Consider the following 20,524-nt stretch of genomic DNA (forward strand, 5'->3'; position numbering starts at 1 on the left):
ATCTAATTAATATCTCCCCTCCCCTCCAGCCCCTGTACTTCCTACCCAGATTCATTAGGTAAAATGAAGGATTTTGGGTAAAAGAAGCAAAGACTATGACTAGAAGAGCCATATTAAATAATTCATTGCATTTTACTACTATCTAGCCAAAGACTTACCCTCCTACTCCCCTCCCTTGGTAACCATAAAAGACACACACACACAAACACACACACACACGGTTAGTTTGGTTAGTTGCTTTTGTTTTGAATGAACCTCTTTCTTTTGTGTTGTTGACTTTTTACAATAGTGGTCTTATATAATATTTGTCCTTTTGGGATTGATTTCACTCAGCATATTATCTTCCAGGTCTATCCATTTTATGAAGTGTTTTGCTGATTCATCATCACTACTTAATGTAGCATAATATTTCATGTATACATGTACCAAGGTTTATTTATACATTCTTCCACTGATGGGCATGTATATTGTTTCTATCTTTTAGATATTGTCAATAGGCCTGTGATGACCATGGGTATTCATACATGCATTCATGTCAGGGCTCCTATTTCTCTAAGATGTATACCGAATTAGAGGGATTGTCAAAACAATTTCTACTCCCATCTCTGTGAGGAGGCGCCATATAATGCCCCATAATGGCTGCACCATTTTACAGTGGTTTTGAGGGCTTTAGGCTTTTACTGCATCATCACCTTCAACTGTACTTTTCTGAAATTTGGCAATTAATTCCAGCGTAGGAACACTACCTAATACTCCAAAATGGCTTCACGTCAGCTAAACAAGTGTTTACAGTGTGTCCTCTGGTTTAGCTGGACACTTTGCCTATACATAGCCAGGCGAAAGCACAACTAGACACGTCGTGGCTGTTTTCTCCTTCTGTCTCATCACAAAGATATACACAATGGCAGTAAGTAACCTAACAACAAGTTTCAGCTATCTAACAACACAATGAAAATAGTTTCCATCACTCATATTACTCAAAGTTCTTTTTGATTAGTCTAAAAAGTCCTCCTAGAGTTATACCTGTAGTGGATCATTTCCCGTCCCAGCTGGCTGCACCTGGATACAATACTGCTTTTAGAATTTGTAATCCACCTATTGCAAGTAAACTAATTTCTCTTAGATTGGCCCTGGATCAGATTTTTTTTTGTCTATTTTGGGATTGAGCCCAAACAAATAGGGTGAGATGCTATCTCGTTGTTTTGATTTGCATTTCTCAAATGGATAATGATTGTGAGCATTTCTTCATATGTTTGTTGGACTTGTGAATGTCCTCTTTGGTAAAGTATATACTAACTTTTAAACTGGACTGTCTATTTCTTATTGGGATGTTGAAATGCTCTATAAATTTTAGCCACTAGTCCTTTGTCTGATGTCCTTGTCACATTTATTCCCAATTTATACAATGCTTGTATGTTCTTTTTATTCTTTCAGTGAGCTATTTTGATGCATGCACGTGTTTAAACGTTAGGCGTTCCCAGTCATCTAACTGATCTTCCACTGTGTGTGTGTTTTCTGTTACGTTGGACCGTGCAGTTATACCTTGTATCAGGATGCCTAAATTTGTTCCTATTCTTTTCATTGGTAATCCTGACAGCCCTCGGTTTTATATTTAGATTTCTGATCCAATTGTGTTTTATTTTTGTTTTTAATATGTGATGTGATGCTATGAGACATGGAACCTATTTAATTCTTCTGTACATGGAGATCAAGTTTTGCCAGAACTATTTGTTCAAGAGACTACCTTTCTTTCTCTTTTTCCAAATTTAATGTATTTTAGTCTTTTGTCAAAGATTAACTGTCCATCCAACAAAAAACTCAAACTCCGTGACATCAAGTTGACTCTTACACTTAGTGACCCTCTAGGACAGGGCAGAACTACCCCTATGAGCCTCCCAAACTATACTTCTTTATGGCCCCTGCAAAGCTGGGGGTTTGGACTGCTGATCTTGTGGCTAGTAGCCCAGTGCATCACCACTGTGCCACCAGGGACCCACCTGACTCACTGTTATTGAGTCTATTCTGACTCGCAGTGACCGTAGGGCAGGGTAGACCTGCTCCTGTGAGTTTCTGAGATTGTAACTCTGCACAGGGGTATGAAGGCTACCCTTTCTCCTGCACAGTAGGGGGAGAGAGGGTTACAAACTGCTGAGCTCAGAGTTAGCACCTCAATGTGTAACCAGTGCATTGTCAGGGCGCACGGCCACGTGTCCATAGGAAGATGGAATCACTTCAGAGTTCTTTCCTTTTGTTTCACGGCTCTATTTATCTGCCATTGGACCAGTACCAGGCTGCTCTGACTCTAGCTGAGTAGAGGTTTGGAGATCAGGAAGTGAGGAGCCTTTGCACTACTTCGTAGAAAGTCTTCTTCTTTATTTGTGCTTTGCTTATTAAGGTCTCTTTCTTTTCCAGATAAAGTCAGTGATCAGGGTTTTCTGTTTAAACAATGACATTGACATCTGCATTGGGGTTTGCATTTTATCTATCCATAATTTTTGAGTAGTATTGACATTTTCACAATGTTAAGTATTTCTATCAACAAGCATGGCATATTTTACCATTTACATAGGCCTCTTTTGTTTTCTTGGAATAGAATATTGTAGTTTATTTCCATACGGTGTTGTCTAGTACAATCCTAACAAAGTACCACAAATTTGGAGCCTTGTAATAAAACCATTTTTTTTCCATAGCACTGTAGGCTAGGGATATGCCTGCAAGGATGGTAAAAACCAACGTTCTCACTGTAGGCTCTAGAACAGTGGTTCTCAACCTTCCTCATGCCGCGATCCTTTCATACAGTTCCTCATGAGGTGGTGCCCGCAACCATCAAATTATTTTAGTTTTTACTTCATAACTGTAATTATGCCACTGTTATGAATCATAATGCAAACATCTGCTAGGAAGGATGTATTTTCATTGTTAAAAATTGAACATAATTAAACCATAGTGATTAATCACCAAAATAATATATAAGTATAATTCATGAAGTATCATTTTACCTCCAATACTGCTGCTTTCAACACAGTAGCTGCTTTCTACACAGTAGCTCTCTCTACACATGTGTGACTGGTCTGCATAAGTGCATTATGGTGCCAACCCTGCCACATACCCCTGTATTTGTACAGGGTGTATATGATGGTGTTGGCGTAATGATGTCATCACACCAGGTACTCATATGTGGGTGTATCTGCAGGTGGGCAGACCCACCTGGAGACTGATAGAGGGGCAGTATCTTAGTTCCCAAGACCATCAGAAATATGTGACCCTTGTGAAAACAGGTGACCCCTGTGAAAGGGCCGTTCGACCCCCAAAGGGGTTGTGACCCACAGGTTGAGAACCGCTGCTGTAGAGGATCATCTTTTCCCAGCCTCTGGTATATCAAGCTTTGTTTTTATTGTTGTTACAGTTGCAGTCTCTGCCTCCATGACACATGAAATTCTTTCCTCTAGGTCTTTTATCCATTTTTGTAAGCTACCACTTAAACTAGATTATTCTATTCCAGAATGATTTCTTGTTAGCTGGTAACATCTAAAAAAATGTCATTTCCCAAATAAAGTCACATGTATAAGAGCACAGCACACTGGCACGAAGCCCTATGGTCCTCTCTGTGCATTGGCTGCTCTGAGCAGAACTATTGTCCTCAGGGCTTGGTGGGCCAGGATGTGCTCCACTCTTTTTTCCTCCCCCCTCACTTGCTCCTGTGTGCTCTGATCAGACACAGCCCTCTCCTTGAGCTGCAGCTTCAGTGCTGCCCTCTGAAATGAATTCTTCGGCAGCAGGGGGCGGGAATGGGGGAGGGTGTTCAACCATAGGATTGACTGTACCAGGAGACATGGTGTTCCTCGCTGACCCATAATACCACGGGGGACAACACTGGAGACACGGGGGAATTGTGCCTTCCCTGACCCCACCACACCGAGGCAAGACTCTGGGGATGTGCAACAGAGCAGCAAGGGGAGCAGAGCAATGAAGTCCCCAGGGAACACCCAAATACCATCAGACTCAACTGGAAAACACTCATAAAGGACAGCAAATAGACCTTGAACTATTTTCAGGCTTTTCTTTTTCTTTGTCGTTGCCTTGTTGTTGTTGTAGCTATTGTATTATTTTCTATTGTTGCTTTGTTGTGCTTGGTCTTGTGTGTGTGCATATTGTTGTCACTGCGTGTCTATCTGGCTGCGATAGGCGGAATAAACAAGCCTGAAGAGAGAACAACGGGATGACAGTTCTGGGGAGACATGGGAGAGGGGAAGGTGGGGGAAAGGAAGTGGGTGTTAACAAACCCAGGGACAAGGGAACAACAAGTGACTGAAAACCAATGGTGAGGAGGGGGCAGGCGGTCTGGCAGGGCTTGATCAAAGACAAATGAAACACAAATGAAGGCTGAACATGATAGTGAGACAAGAGGAAAGTAAAAGGAAATACAGGAAAGAATTAGGAGGCAAAGGGCATTAATAGAGATCGAAATACAGGCATGTAAAAAAATAAATACAGGTATGTACATATGTAAAAATATTTATATATGATGATGGGGAAATAGATCTATGTACATATATTTATGGTTTTAGTATTATGGAAGAAGCAGATGGACATTGGGCCTCTACTCAAGTACTCCCTCAACACAAGAACACTTTGTTCTAATAATCCAACATTCTGAGATGCTCACCTTCCTGACATGATCCCTGAAGACAAAGCACATAAATAAGCAAATGCAGTGAAGAAAGCTGATGGTGCCCGGCTATCAAAAGATATAACGTCTGGGGTTTTAATGGCTTGAAGATGAACAAGTGGTTATCTAGCTGAGAAACAACAAAGCCCACATGGAAAAAGCACACCAGCCTGTGTGATCATGAGGTGCCGGAGGGATCAGTTCTCAGGCATCAAAGACCCAGAGCAAAAAATAATCATAATATGAATGAGAGGGGGAGTGTGGAGTGGAGACTCAAAGCTAATCTGTAACAAATTGGACATCCCTTTACAGAAAGATTGTGGGGGAGAAGACGGGAAAGGCAGGGTGCAGTGTAGCATCCAGGAAACATATCACTTTTCTCTAGTTTTTTAATGCTTCCCCCCCACCTCACAACTATCATGACCCTATTTCTACCTTACAAATCTGGCTAGACCACAGGATCTATATGGGTACAGATAAGACCTGCAAATACAGGGAATACAGGACAGATCAACTCCTCGGGACCAATACTGAGAGTAGCCATACCACGAGGGTAAGGGTAAGGTGGGTGGGGGGAGAAAGGGGGAACCGATCACAATGACCTACCTATAACCCCCTTCCAGGGTGATGGACAATAGACAAGGGGGTAGGGGAGACATAGGACAGCGCAATACATGAAAAAATAATCATTTGTATATTATCAAAGGTTCATGAGGGAGGACGGGAGGGAGGGAGGGAGGGGACAATGAGGAGCTGAGACCAAGGGCTCAAGTAGAAAGATGCTTTGAAAACGATGATGGCAACATATGTACAAATGTGCTTGAGACAATGGATATATGTATGGATCATGATAAGAGTTGTATGAGTCTTCAATAAAATGAATTTTTTTAAATGTCATTTCCCAAACAAAGTCACACTTATGGTTACCCAGGATTAGGACTTGAACATATCTTCTTGTGGAACACTATTCAATCCCTAACAATTTCCTTTTTAAAACAAAACTTAGTGAAACCAGTCTCTCTGTAAAGATACAACCTGAGAGAATACACCTGTTATTTAAGCAATAAACATAATCTATGTGAAGTACCTTTAAATTGGGCTCACCTCATTAAATTATGCTGTATTATACAATGTCAATTAAATGTCAGACATGACTAAAACAAGGTATGACAGAGGAAATATTCTAATTTTCCAAGTGCACACCTGTTTTAATTGAAGGAGGGAAGATTTCTTCAACTTTTTAAAAAGAAAATGCCAGAATAGGAGTCACAACATAATACACTTACATATCACTCTGACCAGAAAATCCTCTGAAAGCCAACTGGAGTAAATGTAAACTTAGCTCCCATGGTTAGGGTCATCCCAGGAAAGTATCGGGCACATACCAAGAAGTTCAGCTCCTAGTTCTTTTACTTTCTAAAAAACCCTTACTTAAATTGTCGAATACCCAATGTGAGTGTTCAAAAGAGAAGTAAATAAAAAATAATGATAGGCCATCAGATTTAAATGAATAAAAATACACAAAGCCCAACATCACAGTAATGTAGCACATATTTGAGATCACTATTCCTATGTATTTCTCAATTTCAGAAAGAAGCTAGGGGGTGACCTAAATATTTGAAGCCACCATACCTACTGCTCAAGTGGCAGCTCTTCTCACGTGCCTCTAAGGGTGACTTCCAAAAGGAGCTTTGGAGGATAGATAGCACAGCAGCGTGCATAGGCTCAGGAGTACTGGCCCTGCACTGACATGTGTGAACTTGGCCCAGTTTGTTACTGCCTGTGCCTACGGCTCCTCATCTCACAATCATATATGAGGATTGTGAGGATTCGGTAAGTTATATGAGTGTGACATTCTCATTAGTGTCAATGGCATGGGAAGAACAATGCATTGTTACAATACTTGAATTGTTTTTTACCAAACATTACAAAGTCATTGGTGCAGTGCCAACCTTAATCAGAGAGAAAAACTACCTTCTTTCCATCTTAATCGCTGATATCCCCGTGAGCATTGCTCCAGTGTAATGTTTCCTAATGAGAGTGAGTTGTAAAGATGTAGAGAGATTTTTGTGTGACAAATGCTCTTTAAGTAGCTTCAAATATATCCCTTTTCCTAAAGAAATTAAACATGAACCAGCCGGTCCAGTCCTGAAAACCTTAGACTTAGCTGCCTACATGCCTCTTTCTGAAGTACTTGGACAAGGACTTTTCCATAGGGTATGGGCACAAGGAGATGCATTTTCATGACAGCTATGAAGTCTGAGTAGAAGCACAACACAGTAAGTGAATTTATGACTGCCTACCACTCTCTGCCAGGACATCTCTTGCCCTAAGAAAAATAGTTTGTCAGTTACTTGGGACAAAAATACACTAGAGATTATCAACTCTTTTATAAATTTCAAATTTAGCTGTGTCCTATCTTTTTATTTGCTAAATCTGTCGACCTTACTACAAAGAATGAGGTAAAGAGTCTTAAAAATATCACACAAAGAAGTTAAACTGACTATAAATTTCCCTGTAAAATGGGTCCTTCTGGAGCGCAGTATCAGTGTCTCCAGGTAAACTGTGTTGGCTTCCTAATGTATTGGCTTTTGCAAGACCATTTAAGGAGAGATTGAGATTATCTAAAGATAACAGATCTAAAATTAGAAGCCGTTCTTGTCATCTGCAGCAGAATAGAATAAAAATTTTAAAAAATAAACCTTCAAGATTCATCCAAATCTGTTTTGTAAATGCCCCCCAGAGTCAAAAGCTCTGTCTAATAAAGTCTTCCTATATTTCCTTCAGGCCAACCATATCACATTGTGTTAGTCTGGGTAGACTAGAGAAACAAATCCAGGGTGATGCATACGTGTATTGGAAAGAGCTTTTTAAACATGAGCAATTGAATATTGAGAAAACATTCCAGCCCAGTCCAGATCAAGTCCATAGTCCGGTATTAGTCCATATGTCCAATACCAATCTATAAATCTCTCTTCAGATTCACAAAACACATGCAATGATACCTGTGTTAGACAGGGTTCTCTAGAGAGACAAAACCAGATTGCTAGTAATTATATATATATATAAAGATAGATGTATAACATAAGTAATGAACTGTTAAATTATATACAGGTAGATATATAAGAAATGAACAGTTTAATTATAAAGCAGTACAAATGGCTCAGTGCAACTCACTCCCCTGAGAGAGTTGTGAGACACTAGCAGTCCTTCAAGTCTTGAGGGCCGCCAGTTCACCCTCTGTAGAGAGAGCTGGGCTATATATACACAGGCAGCCAACAGCATGGCAGGTCACCAACTGTCACCAACTGTCGGTCCCCAGCTCCAGAGATGTACATTCCAATCATGTGGGCTTAAAAGGACCTCAACTTATAGTACCACAGTCTACCGGCTAGGTGTCCCACAGGTAGTGTAGCCTCTAAATTGAGGCACACAACAAGCATGGCAGCCGCACACTGGTCCAATGATCAAAGAGTGAGAAACAAGAAAGGTGAGGCTCGCTGAGCCATTTATCGCTCCATCCTTCAATTAATCCCACTTGTGTTTATTGGCCAGGCTGGTACAATAAACTAACTATCTCCCATCCAAGTACTAACCAGGCCTGACCCTGCTTACCTTCTGAGATCAGACAGATTGGGCGCGTTCAGGGTGGTATGGCCGTAGACTAAACTATCTCAATGCCAAATGCAGGACGACCACAGGCCAGTGGGTGGGAAGTCTTGTGGATCCAGTGGCAGTCTAAGCATCTCAGCATTTATGTGAGTCTCTGTGTGGTTTCTTCAGCTCCGAGGCTCTGACTGCCATCAGCCTATCTCCATGTGTCTTGTCAACTGCACTGTTTCTCAGGAAGTGCGCAGAGAGAGTGTCTCCTGCCTCCAGGGAGAAATATAGGAATTCCTAGAATCCTCAGGAGAAGGTTATGCCCACTTGGGTATGACCTGATTGACAGGCTAGGCTCCACCCCTTCACTCAGAATCCTCAAACTGACACCAGATTATGTAACTACCACACACATCAGATGCATCATATTACTCCTCATTCTTCACTTGTGGCCATTTCATATAGGAATTGAATTCCACTGATAATGTGTGCTGTATTTAAAAGAATACCCTATCTAGTTAAGGAAAAAGCATCAAATCAGGAAAACAAATAACTTTCAGGCAATTTTTAAAGCATTAAGACAGTTCCACATATTATGAGACAAAGTAAATGTCTAGATGTCCCTGGGTTTTGATGCCCCGGGATTCGCACTGCTTCCGTCGGCACAGATTCCCTTTTCTCGATGCCAGGTAACTGCCCTTTCTACATGCCCATGTTTTAATTTATATGAAACTTTCCCCAAGAAGACTTTCTGGAATCTCCAAATCCACTTAGGAATCTTTTATGCTCCTTTGTCTTTTATTTGGTTCACTTTAGGCCTGGCATGTTACTCAATGATTACCTGTTCACATATCTCTTTACTGCCAATGTCCATGGGATTTCGTCTATGGTACAGTGCACAGGACAGAGCAAACATTCAATAAGCATTTAACAATAGTATCAAGATTTATAAGGGTTTCCCATGACCCCTAGTTTGTTTTAAAAATGAACAGGCTCTTCATTCTTGTCTTCTTTTTAAACAGTGTTATTGGTACATATCTACATATGATACAATTCAGGAGTTCAATCATATCAAGAAGAGTTGCTTAATCATTAAAATGATCAATTTTAGAACATTTTCATCTTTCTTGTACTCATTGTTATTAGCTCATTTTCCCCACCCTCCCTTGCCATACCCCCAAGAGATCATTAATCCAGTTGCTATCTCTGTAGATTTACTTCCCTTGGAATTCAAATAGACAAGCATTTAAAACAAACAAATAAATTAACAACATTAACAAAATAAAATGGAGAAAACCTCAATCAAAAAGAAAGTAGCAAATATTAAAAACTAGAACTCTAAAATGGGTCAAAAGGGTGATCAAATAATAATGTGTTAAAATTTAACCTAATAATAACTGCCATAATCCATTTTCCAAGGCACACTGTCTGAGGCCAGGCTCTTCACACCCCTCGTCTGTGGTCAGAGGAAATTCATTGGCTGCTTACTTCATGTGTATTTCCCTGTCATTTTTTTAAAAACCGGAAACAACTTTAAAATGAGTCAAAAGTCAGATCAAACGATATTATATTTTAACCTGTGTCGGTCATAATTTGCTTTATACTTTTTGAAGCCCACTCTTATATCCTTTCATTTATTACTTATTTGTCTTATCAGAAAAGTGGAATCCTCTTGAACACATTGATTCCTCTGTTGGCCTTTTGAATGAAAACTATTTATTCTTTGTGTACCATGTTGGATATGACTGGGGAGCATTCTGCTTATTTTCCATTGCTGTCTTGTCTTAGTGCAAATATGGTAGGAGTCTTGGGCACAGTACCATGCCATCTGTATTACTATGATTTATCACTGTCATCCTTTTGATGGTGGCTTACCCATATTTAGAATGTGATGGAACTACTTTCTATTGCCTATCTATAGGTATTTGATGTATATATTTACTTTCTTATACATTAAATTCTTATAGCATTAGAATTTACTGTTACGGTATCCTACTTCCTATTTTTTAAGGTTCCTGGAAAATCATACTACTATCTCATAATCAAATGCTCCCACTTGCTTGTTCTCCTACCAGAATGCGTTCTCTGCTAATGCGACTCTGAGAGCTTGCCACTCTACTATCATAGCTGTCATGTATTAGAGATCTCTGTTGCCACACTCTTTGAGGAAGGCCGGGTACTGTGTCATGGCACATTAGCTCCAGACATGGAGCAGGTCTTTCCTGGAAATGAACCACAGAAAAGCAACGATCAGTCTGTAATTTTAAAATAAGACATTAATAAAGGGTCGAGAATAATGAGAGGGAATAGCTAGAAGACACATGCTATTCTCAGGGTCTTATAAAAGATGGACTGCCTACTTAGCGCTTGTCATCTATTCATGTGGTACAGCTCGCTGAATTGCCTTTGCACTTTGTTGAAAATCAATTGGCCATATACCTATCTGTGGCTCTATTTTTGTACTCCTTAGAATGTGTCATTAATCTGTCTTTGTCTACCTTTAGACTAATACAATCTGTCTTGATTATTGAAGCCTTAAAATAAATTTGAAAATGAGGTAATATAAGTCCTCTGAAGATTTTTTCTTCTGCTTTTATATGTTTGAAAACTTTTCAATTCCCCTTTGCTTTGAAAGGACGTGTGTGTGTGCGCGCGCGCGGTGTAGGCTCTGAATACATTAAAGATGTTGCTCAACTATCTCTTAGCATGCATGGCTTCAACGAAATGTCTGTTTGTGTGTGGTCTTTATAAAATATATCATTTTTTCATGTGCTATTGTTAAACCTTTCTATTTTCACTGGCTTTAGGGAATTTTATTATGATACACCATGCATGGTGTCATTTTCATGTTTCTCGCATGTAGAGTTTGATGAGATTTTTGGATCTGTGGGATGATAATTTTCAAATGTTTGGGGAAAAATGGGCCATCATTCTTTCAGTTACTTTCTTCTCCACCACTTTCTTTGGCGCCACCAAGTACATGTGTAGTATACTTCCTGAAAGGCGCCCTGGAGTCTCAGTTGCTAACTGAAAGACTTGTGATTTAATTCCATCTCAAGAGTCCATGAGAGAAAGATCGGGCAATATGCGTCTGTAAAGATACAGCCAAGAATCCCACAATGGACAGTTATATTCTGTTGAAATGATTTGGCTTTATGGAACCTAACAGCAAAAATAACAAGATGCTTGAAATGCTTTTGCAGCTCATGTTTTCAGTCCTTTTTATCTCCGTGTTTCACATTTGATAGTTATTATTGCTATGTCATCAAGTTCTCTGATTTTATCTTTTCTTATGCTTAATCTCATAATCCTATTATTATATTTTTCATATAAAAGATTGTAGATTTCAGTGTTATCCAAGGATTTATAAATAATAAAATCCAAATCTGGAGGAGGAAATGCTAAATTTAAGTGGCTGTTAAATTTTGACCACCCAGTTTCAGAAGGCTAGGAATGACAGGGGAAGCTCAAAATCAATTTGTAGGGTCCTTTCGAGGATTAAGTCTTTGATCATAATCCAGATATGTGAGTTGCCTTGCTCTCAGATAAGGAGCATTATAAAGTTGATCATGGCTGCTGAAGTTAGAGGAAAATGTAACTCCTTACCATTTGATCTCCCTTTTGACCCATTTTAAATTTGTTCTAGTTTTTAATATTTCATGCTTTCTTTAATTGAGGTTTTTCTTTTTCTTTTGCTATTTTTGTCTCAATTTTATTGTGTGTATTATTTTCTGTTTATGAAATACAGGATAGGTAAATCTACAGAATCAATAATTAAATTAATAACTGCAGAGGGGCATGGCGGGGGAGGGGGGAGAAAATGTTTGAAGACCGTGGTGATGATCGCACAACCCTTTTTAAAATGATTGTACTATTGAATTGTACAATATGCAGAATATGAGACAATTTTTTAAAAAGCACTATAGGATAAGAAGACTCAATATTGGGGAAATATGCATACTTCTTAAAGCAATCTACAAATTCAATGCAATCCTGGGCCAAATCCCAACATCATTGTACTTATGGAGAGGGAAGATGCTCAGGGTCAGCAAGGAACTTCTCAAAAAGAAGGACAAAGCAGGTGGTGTCTGCACTACCTGACCTCAGCCACACTGCCCAAAGAGCCTGGTACAGGCGCAATGATAGATATGTCGACCAATGGACCAGGACAGCAAACGGACATAAAAACATACACCTACGGACAACTGATGTTTTATAAAGGCCCAATAAACATTGAATAAGAAGGATATAATCTTTGAAATCAATGGTGCTAGACTTGTGCTGAAAGACATTCTGCCACCCCACCCACCACCCCTCCATATGCCTTTACAGCCCACATAGGGTTGGGGGAAGAAAAAAGAAGGCAGTGGGGAACCAGGGCACTAATCCACCCAAGGAGAGGATATTTTTTGTGTCCACAGGAAAGGTAGAAAGTAGATCCCATTGCGGTGCGCCAAGCCTTTAGCGCAACATTCCTCTTCTGAGCAGCTCATTCAGAGAGAAGACTGCAGGGCCGGCCTCAGCCCCAGACATGACGCCCCCTCCCTAGATGACAGAGCGACAGAGGGCAGCACTGTCTGACCCGCCCACATGGGGGAAACAGAGGGGAGTGTAAGAGACCAGCAATGGGAGCAAAGCCACGAAGTTCCCCGAGGACCTGATTGTAGACTTCTGACTCTGCAGGGCAGCGCTTGACACATAATCGGACTGGCTGGGGGGTAGTCACAAGGGGGATACACTGAAAGTTTAATGGGATGTGTGTGGGGGGCACTAGACTGCTCCATCCCTGACTGCAGGAAGAACAATGGGGTATTGTAGAGGCGCGCCCCTTGGTCAGGAATGCTGAGGACCAAAAGGGTACTGTTAGGGAAGCAGGTTCTGAGATAGGGGTCCTGAAAGAAAGGAGATTCGACTGATGGATTATAACAGGGCCTGCTCACGATTTAAACCTGACTTAAAAGGTTAAAATCTAGTTACTTGATTCTCCCTCTGATACTTTAGCCTGATCGGTTTTCAATACGTGTGTGTGTGGGTGGGTGTGTGTGTTTATAGTGGGGTTTATCTCCGATGCATTTTGTCATTGTGGTAGGTAGCCCTCCAGACTGGTTGTTACATGTTTTTCGGTATATGAAACTCAGGATTGATGAACCTACACAGACAAGTGGAATAAGGGCTCATGGGGGTACAGTTGGGGGGGGGGGGAGTGGGGTAAAATGGGCCTAATATCAAGGAGTTCAAGAAGAAAGAAAATGTTTAGAAACATTGTAGTAGCAATTGTACAATATTGATTGATGTGATTGAACTATGGAATGGTATTCTATCTGTAAGTGCTCCCCAAAAAATGGTTTTGGAGAAAAACAAAACATAAACATAAAAAACTGTTGTTTTCAGATGCACAAGTTCAATTTGAGTGTTTTATACCTCCTTGTCTCTTCTTCACATGCCATACTAATCTTATAGCTAGCTTTTTGAACATGTACATTAGTTACAATAAACTATTTTAAACACTTTGTCTACTATCATAACACCTGTGCCAATTCTGGGTGTCAATTTCAGTTGGTGGATTTATCTCATCTTGGGCTGTATTTTCTTATTTCTTTGTATGCCTGCATGTCTAATAATCTTGAATTATATCATTGGAAGAGCAAATTTCATCTTTTGGGGCAGTGGATGTTTTTATATTTGTATATCTATTCTTGTGCTTGGTTTTATAATGTAATTAATTTCTTTGGAAATGTATTGATCATTCTGATTCTTACTTTTAATCTTTTTAGTTGGGACCAGAACAGTGTTTAATCCTCATTAACTTTTCCTATTGAAGCAAAAACTCTTAGACTTTTCTAACAAATGTGTCAGGCATTATGAGTTGTTCTCTACTCTGAGCTAATGGAAAGGTAATTATTCTGTGCACTGCCTGAGCACTGAGTATTTCCCATTCCTTTAACATGGTTCTCTCCCCACTGTGGGGTGTTTCCCTCACATGCACATGATGGCCAACACTTAGTTGAAGAATAGAGGGGATCTGTGGATGCCTGGGACATTCTCCTTGCAGATTGTGCTACTCTGGGTTGACGAGAGAAACAAATTCATAGACACTTATATGTGAATAAGAAAACTCTTTATATATAAGAGCAATTGAATATAGAGAAAACATCCTTGCCCAGTCCAGATCAAGTCCACAAGTCTGATATTAGCCCATATGTCTGATACCAATCTATAAAATCCTCTTCAGACTCATGGAACACATGCACTGACGTGGAATACAGGATGATCACAGGCCAGTGGGTGGGAAGTCTGTGGATCCAGTGGTGTTGTAAGCATCTCAGCACTGGCATGGCTCTCCACTGGCTCCTCCAGCTCAGAGCACTAGTGTAGCTCCATGTGTCTTGTCAGCTGCAATGTCTTCTAAGGAGTCACTCTGCATCCTGCCTCCAGTAAGTTATTTAACTCCTTAGCGCCTCCCAATGATGTCATCAAGCTGGGACCTTATTGAAAGGCTAAACTCCACCCCTTCACTCTTAATCCTCTCAAATTGACAACAGATTATATAACTATCACATAGATCTTTCATCTCTGGAACCCTCTTCTGTAAGTTCTGTTTTCCATTCTCCAGATGTCCAGTTCAGTCTCTAATTCTGAAAGATCACGGAGTTCCACCTTAATTTTTCTCCTTGTGCTGTAGCTTGGAAACTATCCATGGGCTGAACCTTGGGGCCATGAAAAGCGCATGGCATTTCTTCCTGATCATCAGGGTTCTCTCAGTTTCACTGCCTGACATTCACAGTCTTGAAAATCACTGTCAATCATATAGTGACTTTTCCCCCAGTTGTTTCAAGAGGGAGTCATTCTTTATTATTTCATATAGACCAAGAGTAGAAGTCACGTCTTTTTTCATTTGGTTTTTTGTTGTTGCTGCTGTGCGTCCTCAAGTGCATTCTAGTTCACAATGACTTCGTGTGACACAGTGGAATTGCCTCATAGGATTTCCTAGCCTGCAATACTTAGGTCTTTTATCCCATAGAGGGAGGGGTGAGTTCATAGGGCCAACTTTTTGGTTAGGAGCCCGACATTTAATTGATGACTTCCAGAGGCAAATTCCGTGTACCGATTACATGAAAAATACCACTGTCCGTCATAATAGAGATCTTGCTTTTTCACTCCCAGAAGGATGATTCAACTTTATTAGGAAATAATAAATCCTTTTTAAAAAAATTCATGATCAGGATTAATACTTTTAGCTGGATGTCAAGAATCTTGTTCTCATTGACTGCCAAAATCAGTTATTTTATAATTGTGTCCTCCTGTTGGATTTCTGGCAAAGATAGGGCCTGCTGGGGTTTTGAGGGTGTCTGTTCTCATTTGAAATTGAGAAGCTACATAAACAAAAGAATTGTTCTTAAAGAAATGCAATATTGAGGTACATTACAGTCTAAATCATACTAAAAGCATTAATTTATTTAAAAGAATCATAGTCAATGGAGATTAAATTTTGTTACTAATTGCAACATTTTGTATTATTATGTGTTGCAGTTTAGGTCCTTGAAGAATGTAATTTCCTCCAATTTAAAAACAGTCTGCATTAAAGTTGAAACCTAAGCCTCTAATCCTTAGGGAGTAAAAACTATTTTCAGAGTTTAAGTAATTTTTTCAGTGTCCTCTCATCAGGGTTTCATTAAAAAATCTTTGGTCCAACCCTCACATTTATTCTAGTTTTATTAATATCTGCAGAGACCATTCACATTTTAGTACCAGTATGAAATTATGGTCCCCAATTGCTCATCACTCTTCAGTTATCTGGCATGAATCATGTCTTTATTTTTTTTTCCAAACCATTCTACTCTAAACTCTTTGCAAATTTCTCTCTTCTTGGCCTATAAAATAATCTGACTTTCTTCTTTAATATAATTTTCTTCTTCAATTTTTAAATTGAACCAAGTTCCCAGTATTCATACCTGGAATGAGCTGCCATCTCATGGAGTTTCTTTCTTTTCCTCTGTTGATAGGGTTGTTTATTGTTAGTTATCATCAAGTTGTCTATGACTCACGACAACCAACCTTATGTGTAGCAGGACAAAGGTTTGCCTCATCCTGGGCCACCTTTATGATTGTAGGTGCTTCTTATAGAAATGTATGTTTTCTTCATATGACTGGAATCTACTCTCTTCCACCTCTTCAGAAACTTTGTTCCATCAATTATTTAAAAACCTCCCTTATTCAAAGCTTACTCTGAGTTACTTTTGAAATTAAATATGAACCATTGATAGCTCTGTTGCCACAAATGTCAATTTGTGCTTTTTATACTATTGTGAGTCATGTCACAATGACCCAGGGTGGAATCAGTTAGCAACAAACATCAAATGGGCACTTTTGGTTTCTTGTTTCCCATCTATTATTCCATGTAAACATTCTCTGTCATTCAGAGGAGAGAGAATTTACAAGAAAGTTGTAGCAGAAATTAAACATTTATTCAGTGGTTGCTTAGACCAGCTCTAGGGGTAAATATTTTATGTACATTCACTCCATTCATCCTTAAATTTTCTGTGGTGTAAATAACATTGCACTGGTAAATATGGCAAAACAGGTGCTCACAGGAATTATGCAATTTATATAGGCAGCAAAAATAATAACAAGACAAAACAAAACCACAGAACTGTTCTGTTACTAGTAAGCTGGTGGTTTAAGTATGTAAATAAAATCTAAAATTTCAGTACATCAAGGTATAGGTGATTTTAAAATGATTTTAAGATTCATATTTGCAAGACACCATCTATGCTTTTCATCTATGTACAGGCTGAAAAGAGTCCTGCAGGTGTTGCTGGTTCGATGTTGGGTTGCTTCCTTCAGGATTGGTGATTCAACCAAGCCCACCCCAACTCCATGGAAGAGAGAGGAGGCTGTTTCCTGATTTATACTCTCAGAAACGCTAGCCAGAGGGTCACGATCCGTTGGAATCAACTTGATGTCAGTGAATTGGGCACTAAGTTAAATATTCTTACTCTATTTTAAAGTTTGAAGCTGCCTTTTAAGTCATTAAAATACATGACATTTTATCCATGAAGGATAATGATAATGCATTTTTGCTCTTCTACAATTTGTGGCTCAGGTTTTGAAAACATTTTACTTAATTTTTTTAAATCACTGTATCGGGGTCTCTTACAGCTCTTATATCATTCCGTATATCAATTGTATAAAGCATATTTGTACATGTGTTGCCATCATTTTCTATTTCAGTTGTGGTATCAGCTTCTCTTTTTTCCCTCCCTCCTCCCCTCCCACCCTCATGACCCCTTGATAAATTATAAATTGTTATTGTTTTCCTATATTACACCGACTGCTGTCTCCCTTCAACCATGATTCTGTTGCTCAATCCCCGTCCCTGCCAGGGGGGTGGTCAGATTGTGCTTTGATCATTGCTATTGGTTCCCCCTTCGTCCCCTCCTCTCACTAGTTTCTCCCTACCCTCTTGGTATCTCTACTCCCAATTCTCTTCCTTAGGGGGTTATCTGACCTGGATTCCGTGTGTCATGACCTTTTATCTGTACCAGTATACATGCTCCCATCTAACCAGAACTGAAAGGCAGGACTGGGGTGATGATAGTGGGGGGTGAGGATGTCTCAAATAACGAGAGAAACATTGTGTATTTCATCAGTTCTATACTGTGCCCTGGTTGACTCATCCCTTGTCACTTTTCTTTGAGGGGATGTCGTCCTATGTCTACATATGTGTTTTGGGTCTCTGCTCTGACCCCCCTCATTCTCAACAATATGTTTTTATTTGTTTGTTTGGGGTCTTCTGGTCCCTGTTACCTGATAATGTCTACACCTCATGATAGCACAGGCTGGTATGGTTCTTCCATGTGGTCTTGTTGCTTCTCTGCTACATGGCCACTTGTTTAACTTCAAACCTTTAAGAGCCCAGATGCTATATCTTTTGATAACCAGGCACCATCAACTTTCTTCACCGCATTTTCTTATGCACCCATTTTGTCTTCAGAGATCAGGTCAGGAGAGTGAGCATCACAGAATGCCAGGTTGTTAGAACACAGTGTTCTTGCATTGAAGGAGGGCTTGAGCAGTGGCCCAGTCTGTCCACTTCCTCAATGCATTTCTATATAAATATATGTACATAGGCCAATACTCTATTTTTATGAATTAATATATTTACATAAGTGCACACGTATGTTTATACCTCTCTCCATAGCTTTGCTTCCTAGCTTTCTTCTGTTTCCTTTTACCTGGCTACTGCCCCACCATCACACTTGCCCTTTCCCACCATCTTAGTAATTCCTCTCAACTAGAATGCTGTTACTCCAACACCACCAGGATCTCTGCATCCTACTCATTGTCTTTAATTCTCTAGTTGTTCCCTGTCTATGGTGTTGTTTGCTCACTGCTCATTGCCCACCTCCCCCCTCCAGGTCCCTCTGGAAACTTCAGTTTCATTGCTTTCTCCTCAGGCTTGCGTCCCATCTCTATCTCTTTATTTTCTGATCTCACAACAGGAGTACCAGGTGGTGGATACCATCTTGACTCCTCTTTCCTTGAAAACTTTTTGCAAGGGAAGTAAAATATTCACCTTACAGTTACCCCATCACATTTGTTTTATTACCATCAGTGCCGATGGATAATTTGAACATATTACTTTTGGGGTTCTTGAAATGAGATGATATAATCACCGAAATTATCTTGTAGTTTTTCTAGTCAAGAAAATATAATATTATACATAAGTTCAATGTGATTGTTATGATTAAAAATGTGAATGTCAGTTTAGCACAATAGCAAATTATATCTTAGTCTACTACTTCTCAGCACTAAAACTGACATTGCTCGTATTACTAATACTTTATCAAATGTAGAAGCATGTTAAAAATTCCTGAGAATTTTAGTAGTAGAAAAAAGCATATTGAGTGACTTTCTAGCTATGATTTTACCATCTGACCTTACTTGAAAATGTCTTGAATATTAACTCATCTAGTTGGTCTCTGACATATGAATTCCATTAAGAAATTTTTTTAAAGAGTACTAATATGGAATTAGAAAACATTGTTTTGAAAAACAAAATTAATTACTCTAGTACATAATAATTACAAGTTTTTAGGCTGGATAAATTTGGCTTTATGAAAATAAACAAATCATAGAATATAATGGCAAAAACAAAATTTCTTTGGTTTCTGCCCTTATAATTCCTTCCTTTCTTTCATTGATGGTGGGAAAAGGTTTTGTTTTTTAAAGGCAGGGTAAAGATGCATAGACCTTTATGATAATAATACTTGTACACGGAAATAAAATTATGCAGTGATGTGGCTCGAGTTGGAGGTGCACAGGGCCAGAGACACCACAGAACTGTTATGGGTAGCAACGCAGAGACAGTGAGTAATAACTCCTTAAATTTGCAATAAAATGGCTTCCACTAAAACTATATTGTAAAAAAAGGTACAGAAACAGCATTGAAAGAATAGAAAAGTTGAAGAGGCTGAACCTGATGACTGTGTGATAGAAAAAGCTGGGTCGACATGTTGTGAATGGGAAGGTGGAATGTTTCCTGAAATAGAAGGGATTTAAAGAGGCTGATAATACTTGGGAACCTGAAGAAAATTTAGATTGTCCAGAATTAATTGAAGCATTTCTTAATTCTAAAAGAGCTGGTAAATAAAAAGACAGTATAGACAGAAAGTCTTCATATGACAGTGAATCTGAGAGAGCAAGTCAAAGGAAAAAAAAGAGAGGTATTGCTAACGAACTTAGGGGCTTTGCCAGAGGTCTTGACCCTGAATGAGTAATCGGGGCTGCAGACAGCAGTGGGGAGTCATGTTTCCCATGAAACGGAAAGAATCAGATGAGGCCGACTTGGTACTTGCAAAAGAGGCAACCATGCAAGGCCCTCAATTTGTACTTTCACGAAGTAGAGTTCACCACGATGATGTGAATGTAACAAAGCCTGTGGGAATAAAGCTTTGGGCATCTTCATTTGCTGATGGGGCACAACTCAAGATGAGATGGAATAGCTGCAAAAATGACTAATCATTGGAATTTGTAATGCACTAAGCATGGGTCTAGGCAAATTAAAGGTGGTCTAAAATAAATATAATGAATAAAGATTGATGTCCTAGGTGTCAGTGAGCTGATGTGGACTGATACTGGATATTGTGAGTCATCAGAAAATCAGATGGTCCACTGTGCCGGAAATGACACAATCAAGAGGACAGGGCTTGCAGTCCTCATCAACAAAGACACTTCACGGTCTCTCTTGAAGGA

The 20,524-nt window shown here is 39.5% G+C and overlaps 1 pseudogene; it reads left to right on the plus strand.

Moving 5' to 3' along the window:
* Positions 1-20,290, plus strand: part of LOC142452458 (chromobox protein homolog 3 pseudogene) — a 54,810-nt pseudogene extending 34,520 nt beyond the window's left edge.
* The last annotated feature ends 234 nt before the right edge of the window (positions 20,291-20,524 follow it).

This window comes from Tenrec ecaudatus, chromosome 7 (assembly GCF_050624435.1).
Source record: "Tenrec ecaudatus isolate mTenEca1 chromosome 7, mTenEca1.hap1, whole genome shotgun sequence".
Classification (NCBI taxonomy): domain Eukaryota; kingdom Metazoa; phylum Chordata; class Mammalia; order Afrosoricida; family Tenrecidae; genus Tenrec; species Tenrec ecaudatus.